Raw genomic sequence first — 12,009 nt, 5'->3', positions numbered from 1 at the left:
AGTGGATTGTGCCGTATTTACCTGCGTATAATCAACGGATTATCTATTAAAAAAGTAAAATTATTGAGGTGCGGATTATACGCTGCCGCGGATAACCTGTTTTTTTTTTTGCTTTCCTCAACACCAACGCATTGACATTCAATATTTACAGCAGGATTTGCCGAGATCGTTACCCTGCCTGTATGTTGTTTATTTTACATAGCTTGAATGTTCTTACGCGATTCAACCTATGTAAAATAAACAACATACAGTTCAGAAAGAAGCCTTCTTTGCACAAGATTAGACGGTTTGCTCATTTCTTGACTCCAGTGGCGTAGCTAGACCCGACTTTCGGGGGGGGGGGGGTTACTTCTTTTATATATATATATATATATATATATATATATATATGTGTGTGTGTGTGTGTGTGTGTGTGTGTATAATCTCTTGGAATTTTTTCCCTTTCTTCTTTTTTTTTTCTTTCTCTTCTCTCTTCTTTTTCTCTTTTTTTTGAGACTAACTTTTCGGGGGGGGGGGGGGGGTTTTGTCCCCAAAACCCCCCCTTAGCTACGCCCCTGCTTGACTCTCTGCCTTTAAGTAATTAGCGTACTATAATGACAATTTTGAGAAGAAATCATTATATTTTAGATTACTTTTATATCAGTTTTGAATATACCTTAAAAGTTATTACTTCTTCACGTTTTTAATTTAGTTGCTAAAATTGTATGTTAAATCAAAACTTTATTTTTTTGCATCCTATTATCCGCGGAATTATAAAGATTTTTTTTTTCCTTCAAGCCAATTTTAGGATTTCAATTTTGAAAAAAAAATCCAGGGGAGAGTTCCAGAACCTCTTCTTGTAAAAATCTTCAAAGTTTGTCTGCAGTTGCGTTTAAAAAACTGCAATTTCAAAAAAACTGGAGGGGGGGGGAGGAGGAATTGATTTATAATAATTTTTCAAAAAAGAAAAAAAAAGCGTTTGGGGAGCGTCCTGGAGCTCCATCCCTTACCCTAACGTCAGTAAATATGACCTATAACCGCGTTTTAAGGCTTCAATTTCTACTAATTTCCGTCCTGTCCCGTTCTTTCCCCTATCATCACCAAAGACCGTTTAAAATTCCGTTTTTGAAACTACAAGTTTAAAAATTGAGAGATTTGATGAGCAAATCAAACCAATCAAATTAATGAGATTAGTTCCTATTGTGTACCCCCTTCCCGCTCCTACCCTTAAAAATTATTTTCTAGATGTGCCACTGTTGCTTAAAAAAATAGGGGGTGTTCTGGACTCTAGCTGAAAAAAATGTTTTTTTTTTTGAACCACCCTAGTGTGTAGGTTGTTGCCTGATATTAGCTCCCCCGAAACTTACACCCTGGACGCGTCCCTGCTAAAACGAATTTATGATGCTTACTTATCAACTGCTGTAAAACCTCGTTCATCCGAACTAACTGTGACCGACCGCTGGCAATGGGGTCGTTTCCAAAAGTTTAAAAGTATATTTTTCTGAAAGAGCATGCTTAAAAATATAGGATCTGACCATTTTTCAAATAATTTGTTTAAGTTTAATATTTAAAAAAAATACTTAAACCAGTGCGCTTTCATCGTTTACTTTTCTTGCCGATGACGTCACAAATGATGGAATGCCATTCAGTATTGCCATTCACAGAGCAAAATATTTAATTCGCAACTTTACTCACGTGTGTTGGCAACGATAGTGTTGATAGCAAGCGTAGAGCAAAATTTTAATCGCTTCTTGATTATCATAACGTGGAAACGCGGTAGAAAGAAGCGCCAAAGTGCACCATTTGTGACTTCATCAAGAACACGCCTTGTTTGAAAAATCGGACATTCAAAAAAAATTAATTAAAAAATAACTTTTTGCTAAAATGAAGTATTTTCTGGGTCCATGTTAATTTTTTTTTGCTTATTCTATCAATATCAGTGAGAAAAAGTACTATTTTTGACTGAAAGAAACAACTTTATTCGGAGAATCGAAAACCCGAATAATCCAAATAATAAGCAAAGCAAATTCTTTGAAAGGAAGACTTTAAGTCCTTTACGATGAAAGAAATGTCTTACATAACAAAATTACAGATTTTCCACAAGACAAAATAATCTTTCACATCCTTTCTAAGAATTTGTCCACTGCCTTTTGTTTCAAACACGTACGGCGTTTGATTGAAGCACGGTGGAAAGGTGAGAGTGCTGTTCCTTGGTACACTTTGCATATTTTAATTTCTAACGTCAATTATTTGAATCAAATTTAAAAATTAAAAGTCACATTAAAACACGCCAACATATACTTCTACGCGATATCTCTACATAGTATAAAATGAAGTCTCCAAAAAGCGTCTGTGTGTTTGAACTCGCAAAACTCGAGAACTACCCGGCCGATTGCGCTGAAATTTTCACAGTTTGTTCCTTTAAGCCCTGAGAAGGTTTGCAGACCAGTTCGAAAACAATTCGATAAATAGTTCTTTTTTTATTCCAATTTAGGCCCAATTTTCACGTAAATTCCCGAATATGGGGGTGAAAAATTACTTGCACATATTATTATTACATATCGTTCTAAAGGGTAGAATTTTCCGCGTTCTACGCTATTTGTTTCAATGCTCTAACTTTATTACAGCGGGAGTTATTTGCGTTTTTAGCTCGAATTTTTTTAGGCTTAGCTGAAATTTAGGTACTACTTTCTCCATTAAATAAATCAATAAAAAGTGAAGGAATTGTCCCACATCAGCTTTCTTTTTGACGTCATTGGAAAAAGCGTCTTTTTTACTCCAGAATTAACTCGACCTATGGTCGAAAAAATAAGCTTTTATCTCGAAAGGAAAAAACGTTACAAGTCTTTTTAAATCAAGTTTCAGAAATCTCGATTCCATTCAAATTGTGAACCATTTTCTTTCGCATTTTAATTCCTTAAACTTATTTATTTTGTGTTTCCATGGTTACGCATTTTAAATCCATCTTTCTGGATTTAATTTCTTAAAAGTATTTTAATATCTGTCGTCATTGTTTAGAAAGGAAATCATAATTTTTTTTTATTTATTTTTTACGCCTGATTGTTGAATATACGTCACTTGACACAATTTTTATTTTCAAGGTGGACCGGGCAAAACCGGGCAACGCAGCTAGTATTTATTAAAGTTCAGGTAGTTTGAAAATAAAATATTGTCCGCCATCTAAAGTAAGAGTTCCAAGCTGTCATAAGGTACAACATCCAATTGTACCTTGGGACAGATCCTGTTGTACTATGGGAAAGTCTTCATGATTCGGGAAACAGCCATATGCTTAACCCCTTCAGATCTGGAGTCCGGTATACCGGACATACACTTTAAACAGCTGCTAATCATTTAATGATTGATTTAATTAGTTGATTTTTTTGTAGTTAACTCTTTATATTCTACTTATTATAATCTGTGAAATAATTTTTCGTTTTGAGATTGACAACACTGACATAATAAGGATTGAGAGATAGAAAGTGGCTCATTTTTCCAACCATGGATTTATCTGAAAAGCGAGGTTTTTTCCCTGATTTTTTTAAAAATATCTAATCTTTAATTAATCGTTTCAAATGCTTATATTATGTTTTATAATTGTTCGTAGAACATTTTATAATGAAGTTTGTTCGGTATTTTATCGTTTTTGTATATGAAATATTGATTTAAAAAATATAAGTCCGGAATATTAGACGTGCCATAACTCTTTTAATTTTTCTCCTAGAACCTCAAAATTTTGTCTATAAGATACCCTTTACCATAGTACACTGTGTACCAAATATCAACATTTTTGATCCAATGTTTCATAATTCCGACTAAAGGGGTTAAACCAATTTTGTAAAAAAAAAAAAATTTCATGGTATTAAGTTAAATTATGAATAATTAATTACGAAATATGAGTTATAAATAATGAATTATAAATGGGGTCGTTTTCAAGATTTTAAAAGTACTTTTTCCTGAAACAGCATGCTTAAAAACATAGGATCTGACCATTTTTTAAATAATTTGTTTAAGTTTAATATTTTAAAAAAATTACTTAAATCGGTGCGCTTTCATTGTTTACATTTCTTGCCGATGACATCACAATTGATGAAATGCCATTCTGTGCTGCCTTTCACAGCAGAGCCGCTGTATAGACAGGCCGACGCATCAGCTTAAGTTTAGCCATTTTGGATCGCATTTTTCATTGTTGCACTGCTTGGGTTACCACAGCAAAGTTTCGGATTTCGCTAAATTTGCTAAAAATAATATATTATTTTATAAACAACTAGCATTCCCGTATCCGGCATTGCTCAGGTAATGGAATTAGCAGGGGTTAACAGTGCTTGGTGCACCTAGTTTCGAAAATCCCCTATAATAATTACTTATTACCTATAACTTTTTCTAATTTGGGGAGGATCCCGGGGACCCTGGACTCCTTATATATATATGCCCTTGTCCTTAACCGATCTTTAACTGTTATTAACGATCCTTTTAAAGTATTGATTATCTTTGCAAACACAGGTCATCCACATTTTATTGTTATACCTATGTTTAAGCTAGAACTTCTTTGTATACAACATTTTTAGTTTTTTTTCTGGTGCTAAAATTATTAAGCTGCTTGATGAACTGGCTTTGGAGCAAGCTACATAACACTGATCGTGTGAAAAAAAGTCTTCTCTTAAATCGATCCCTGCTACTTTTAATGTCTGTCCTTGTGACTTATTAATGGTTATTGCAAAGCAAACTTTAACAGGAAACTGCACTCTTCTAAATTCAAAAGGATAGTCCGCCTGTGATGATGTTCTTAAAAACTTTGTTTCTAGTTTTGAAAAAACGAAAGCAAAAGACAGAAACATGATTTGACTTGAGAAAAGCCTCGAAGAATCACTTGAGAAACAAAAACAATATCAAATTTATTCGGAACTCCAGCGCTCGAATACGCTACCTTGCGGTGATTTATAAAACTGCGAATGCAACTAAAACTTTGCCACGTTGCGTTCCATGTGTGTCTGTTGACGTAAACACAGGCAGTTTGTTCTGAGTATTTATTAACGCAATCGATGTGTCTTAGTTTGCTTTCAGCTACAGAAATTAATTCGTCCCTTAGTAGTATTCTCGAGCTCCTCAAAATAATGTTAGTTTTCATTATTTTCTTAATAATAGGTGAAAGCGAAAATTCTGGATTAACAAACTTGGATAACGTTCCACAAGGTAAAAAATTTTATTGTTTTGTATGAATTTGTAAGAATATGGGAGTTTTTTTAATCTTAAATTAATTAAACTTACCATATTTTACAGCAGCATTTAGTTGGAATGGACAGTATGCAAAATATTTTCTTGAATATATTATCGTTGAACAAAATGAATAACCGAGAAAGAATTTACTTTATTCCTTTTATTCTCAGCTGAAAGGTATCGCCAAATTTGTTTAGGGTTATAATTTTGGCATTGTGCGAGCAAAGTAGCCTTGGCGAGATTTCGCGTTTTTGGTTAAACCATTTTCAATTTTTATCATGAGTGGAATAAAATGATAGTAAGATTACAGAATTCGATAAGTAAAAAGAAATAATTGTCAATCAACTGAAAAGAAAACTACCACCATATATCCGTGAGAATTTTGTTGATGATTTGCATAACATGACACAATTAAATCGTAACTCAGAAATTAGAAAAATCGAAACAGAAAATTTTTAAATTAACCGATTCGGGAATTCAAGAGAAATAACTCAGCTACAAATGGAAAACAAGCGCTAGCCAAAGCAAAGCAAAGAAGTATCATCTTCTTTTGGTAATAATTTGTAATGTCATATTAAATTTTCTAGCATTAATTGTTATTCTTGTCAGGCCACAATTATTATTTAGTTTTATCAAGAATTGATAAATATCGAATTCAACATCGTGAAAATGGCTGCTTAGAACTACGAACTACGTACTTTGCATTAATGTTTGACGTTTAGTAATGCTTCTTGAATTCTCATTTCTTTCTACGTGGGTCAGAATATCAACAAGACTTTGAAAATTAATTTAAAAAGAATAAAGCGAAACAATCATACGTACGAACAAAAATCACAACACTTTTAGCATTTTCTTCGTTACCATGTGCGTTTGTTTTAGTTTTCAATTCTGCCATTAGACAGTGACTTCAGTGCCCCCTATAGTTCGTTGGAGTTTCGAATAGTTCGCTATCGACCAAAAGTTGAGATGAAGTACTGGATAATGATTTGAATGGAGGAAAGCCTTCGAAAATAAGGGATTTGAATTTCAATGACAGGTTTTTAATTTCGCAGAAATTAAGGGGTTTTAATTAATTTCTCCCGAACTAATTGAGATTTCGAAAAATCCTTTCTTAGTGGTTACTTTTGTAATCATGCGGACATGCCTGCCAAATTTCAAGTCTGAAGCTTCAGCGGTTTCGGCTGTGCGTTGATATATGTGTATATATATATATATATATATATATATATATATATATATATGTTATCTCAGGACATTGATTTTTATATATTAAGATTCATGTGCCGCTAATAATTGCTTTCAGTGAACAATCGCCAACGCGATAACTCGCCAGAAAAGACAAGCACTCAAACACGCGCTCCGATCCAAAAAGGCTGATCTTAAACTGATGCGTCGATTCGTATATATACGGGCCTTAATTCACAGAGCAAAATATTTAATTCGCATCTTTACTCACGTGTATCGGCAACGATAGGGTTGATAGCAAGCGTAGAGCACAATTTTAATTGGCTTCTTGATTATCTTAACGTGGAAACGCGGTACAAAGATGCGCCAAACAGCATCATTTGTGACGTCATCAAGATCACGCCTAGTTTGAAAAATCGGACATTTTAAAAATTTAATTAAAAAATAACTGTTGGGAAAACGAAAGAATTTTCTGGGTCCATGCTTTTTTTTTTCTTTTTTTGCTTATTCTATCAATTTCAAAAAGTACTACTTTTGACTGAAGGAAACAACCCCATTATTAACTAACATTAAATGTGTTTAAAAGACTACAGAAGATTAGAATATTGTTCCATGTTTTTAAACATATCGTAATTATTAAGAACCATGCATATGTTGTACCTTGGAATGCGTCCTAAGGTATAATATGTTTGGCTGTCCCAAGGTACAATCATCACGTGGTTTAAGAAAAACCAAAATGATGGTCAATCTAAATGCACTATCATTATTTTCTCATAAGTAAAATATTTAAAGTACTTCTCGTTTATAACAAAATTAAATTCAGTTGACTAAATTTACAAATACAAAGACAGAAATTGAAATAAAAATGAAGAAAATATTTACTTTGGAATCCTAAAATTTTCTTTCTCACAAAATTGCCAATTTTACTCATTCGATGCTGGTTTTTGCTACGGCACACTTTAGTGGTGAAGGTTACTATTAGAGATTACAAAAAAAAAAATGGCTGCTAAAAATAGATTCTTAGAAATTAACAGTGTCCCAAGGAACAATACTCTCCCCTACTGCTATTATAAATTGATCGTCTGATTTGTTTTACATTGAATTTTTCTATTTATTATCGTCTGCAATGCATAAATCCTTGGTATTATTCATTGAGAAGGAATACTAATGGAGGGAGCGACAGCAAATGTCTCAATGAGATAAGCTTGACACCCGATGTTTCCCAGGTCAGGTGACTAGTTTGACAGGGAAGTTGTCGCGTTTTGGCACGCAATCGCTCTTTTGGCTTTAAACATTTTTCATGCGACGGCGCTAACTATGATGTCGGGGCTACAAATCAGACCTGAGGAGTTGTAGAAAAAATAACAGACTCTGGCTCCAACTCCTTCACCCAAAACACAGTCCGACTATGAATCCAACTCGGAGTTTAAAAGCCGTCGGACTCTGACTCTTTGCATCGAAATCAGTCCGGCTCAGAGTCCGACCCCACAGTCCTGCTACAAATTAGGAATGCGGAGTTGGAAGTAAAATGACCAACTCCGAGAATTTAGAGCATTCGACTCCGACTATTTTACTTAAAAATCAGTCCGACTTCGCAGCCCTGCTACGAATTAGGTTTGTGGAGTCGGAAGAAAATGACCGACTCCGACTCAGGGAACTTTAGAGCCTTCAACTCCGACTCCTTCACGCAAAAAGCAGTCCGACTCAGATTTTGATTTGGAGTTTCCAAACCTTTTATCTCTGACTCCGACTCTTTAACTCCAAAATCAGTCCGACTCCGCAGTCCTGCAGCAAATTAGGATTGCGGAGTCGAAAGAAAAAGAACCGACTCCAACTCAGGGAATTTTAGAACCTTTTTTGACTCCGACTCCAACTCTTTCATTCCAAAAGCAATCCGACTCCGAATTCAACTCGGGAGTTTCAAAACCTTCAAACTCTGGCTCCGACCATTTTACTTCAAACCTGACTCCAAATCCGGGAATTTTAGAGTCGACTCTGATTCCCAACACGCAAAACTAGCAATCAGTAGTTGTACACCAAGCTTACCAAAGTAGCAAATAATATGCAGTACAAATCTTTTAATAAGGACTGATTTCAGATGAATTGTATTTTGAATTGTGTTTCAGCACATAATGTAAAGGTTTGTTGATTTTATTGTCTGGAATTTCGACTCTTAAACGTTGATTGTTTACCAGAAGGTTTTTAGAATGTGTCTTTCTTCCTGTTTTAACTATCTACGTAAATAAATATGCAACAGTTATTAGCATTACTAATTTATCTATAATTTTTACAAGCATTTTCTGGTGGATCGAGACATTTTATGAAAATTAAAAGTATCTCTTTATTTTGGTAAAATCTGCCCGTCTCTGATCAGTTCAAATGAATATGAATTGTGAAAAAATATCGTCTGCTTCCAAGAAGCAATATTATTAAAAAAGATTAAAGCAAGCAAGAAGAAAACAAAGCAGAATTCGGAACTCCAGCGCTCGAATACGCTACCTTGCGGTGATTTACAAAACTGCAAATGAAACTAAAACATTGCCACGTTGCGTTCCACGTGTGTCTGCTGACGTAAACACAGGCAGTTTGTTCTGAGTATTTATTAACGCAATCGATGTGTCTTAGTTTGCTTTCAGCTACAGAAATTAATTCGTCCCTTAGTAGTATTCTCGAGCTTCTCAAAATAATGTTAGTTTTCATTATTTCCTTAATAATTGGTGAAAGCGAAAATTCTGGATTAACAAACTTGGATAACGTTATACAAGGTAAAAAATTTTATTGTTTTGTATGAATTTGTAAGAATATGGGGGTTTTTTTAATCTTAAATTAATTAAACTTACCATATTTTACAGCAGCATTTAGTTGGAATGGACGGTATGCAAAATATTTTCTTGAATATATTATCGTAGAACAAAATGAATAACCGAGAAAGAATTTACTTTATTCCTTTTATTCTCAGCTGAAAGGTTTCGCCAAATTTGTTTAGGGTTATAGTTTTAGTATAGTGCGAGCAAAGTAGCCTTGGCGAGATTTCGCGTTTTTAGTTAAATCATTTTTGATTTTTATCATGAGTGGAATAAAATGGTAGTAAGATTACAGAATTCGATAAGTGAAAAGAAATAATGGTCAATCAACTGAAAAGAAAACTACCACCATATATCCGTGAGAATTTTGTTGATGATTTGCATAACATGACACAATTAAATCGTAACTCAGAAATTAGAAAAATCGAAACAGAAAATTTTTAAATTAACCGATTCGGGAATTCGAGAGAAATAACTCAGCTACAAATGGAAAACAATAAGCGCTAGCCAAGCAAGGCAAAAAAGTATCATCTTCTTTCGATAACAATTTGTAATGTCATATTGAATTTTCTAGCAATTATTGTTATTCTTGTCAGGCTACAATTATTATTTAGTTTTATCAAGAATTGATAAATATCGAATTCAACATCGTGGAAATAGCTGCTTAGAACTACGAACTACGTAGTTTGCATTAATCTTTGACGTTTAGTAATGCTTCTTGAATTCTCATTTCTTTCTACGTGGGCCAGAATATCCACAAGACTTTGAAAATTAATTTAAAAAAAATAAAACGAAAAAATCATACGTACGAACAAATATCACAACACTTTTAGCATTTTCTTCGTTACCATGTGCGTTTGTTTTAGTTTTTAAGTCCGCCATTAGACAGTGACTTCAGTGCCCCCTATAGTTCGTTGGAGTTGCGAATTATTCAACTGCCCAATTTTTTAATTTATCGTCTGCGTAAATTTATTTTTATTATGTTTTGGAAACATGCTTTAACGTTGTTTTGTCTTACTTTATTGTTCAGCACAAAGGTATTTATTTATCTTAAATAAGAGTATGTTATTTTTTCTGAGAACATTAGATAGACCAATTGTGTTGTGAGTAAGCGAAAGTTTTCAGCCTGAATTATTGTGATGAGTTTTTATGTTGTTCATCGTTAAATCGTTATAGTTAAATTGAGCGCATGTGTGTGTTTTTTTAAAAAATAGTACTGAAACTTTCCCTATAAGAATTGTTAGAAGATTAACAGGGTTTTGAGCAATGCTGAAAGATAAGTTCTAAAAGGTATCGTTTCTGATTATTGTTACTGGCATAGGCAACGTCGCGAACCTTTTTCCAGATTTAAAGAATAACGAATACAATAACAGATACCTATCATTTGGAATACCCCTCTCCCCTTCTTCCCGGACTTTAAAATATAATGTGACTGCATTTTTCATGTGTTTTGATGTTTATTCCTTGTAATGACGGGTATATACAAATATATGTTTAAAATGTTTTGTTATTGACTGAAAATTTATGGATTCTCATGTCTTGTAATCAATATTTTGAAATTATTTCACACGCAGGCATACTAATATTTAAATTCAATCAAATCTAAAACTTGTTTTAAACGCATCAACTGTTCACAGGAACTTGGCGAGAAACTACTCGCCAACAAAGCAAATGTACACAAAATACTTGAGAGCAGTTAAATTAATTAATAGTTAAGTAGAAAGTGTTTGTATGGAACTAAAATGTTATTTGCATTCATGATATACAATGTGTTATTACATTTATACGTAAAATCAGTACAAAAACTTAAAAATTATAGACAACTGTGGGATATGTACTCGTTGAATGCATAGATAAGTTTTTTTTTTTATTTAGAAGTAAAAAAAACATTCGTACATACCTGTGAAAAGTTTTTGGACCTTCTGGTGTATCTTTTTACTTTCTTCTATATCTAATATATAGAAGAAAGTATTGAATTCGTGCAAATTTTCGAATTTCGAATTTTGACGGATTCGAACGTTTTGAGGTGTGCTGAGTCCATTTCGACTATTTTTGGAAAATGTCTGTCTGTCTGTGTGTATGTGTGTGTATATGTGTGTGTGTGTGTGGTTGTGTGTGTGTATGTGTGTCACGTCTGTGTGTGACCAGTTTTTTGTGGTCAATCTACAGCAAAAACTACCGCATGAAATCGAACGAAACTTGGTACACATATGTGCCCCTATGTGAACTTGTGCCCATTGGTTTTTGGCGCGAATTCCTCCAAGGGGGGTGGAGCAATGGGACGTTTTTTGAGTTACGCGTGATTGCTATTCCTCAGGAAGTAATTGGCGGAATCAAACAAAATTTGGTCCATATGTTGCCATTAACAGGAACAGGTGCTGATTCAATTATGGTGTCAATAACTCAAACGGGGGTTGAGCTATAGAACGTTTTTTGTCGTCAATTGGGACTGCTGTATCTCAAGAAATAATGAACGGAATGAAAGAAAAATTTATCGGCAAGTAGCCCTTAGTGGGTATAAAAGCTGATTTTATTTTGGTGTCAACAGCTAAAAAGGGGGTAGCGCAATCGCCCGTTCTTTTTTTCCATTGTGAGTGCCCTATCTCAAAAAGTAATGCTACGTTCCGGTTGAAATTTGGAATATATGTGAATCCATATGTAAACAGGCTTTGGTTCAATTTTGGCGCCAATCGCGCCAAGAGGTGCTGATTTATTTTTATTATCATTATTTTTTAGCGAATAAAAATAGCTTTATTAGTGCAACAATAAGAAAGATAAATCGTAATAGATTGTCGTCTGCGTATTTCTCGTGATTTTAATTGTATGG

The sequence above is a fragment of the Uloborus diversus genome, unplaced genomic scaffold, assembly GCF_026930045.1.
Source record: "Uloborus diversus isolate 005 unplaced genomic scaffold, Udiv.v.3.1 scaffold_12, whole genome shotgun sequence".
NCBI lineage: Eukaryota > Metazoa > Arthropoda > Arachnida > Araneae > Uloboridae > Uloborus > Uloborus diversus.
The sequence above is the reverse complement of the archived record's forward strand: the minus strand, read 5'-3'. Positions refer to the sequence as shown.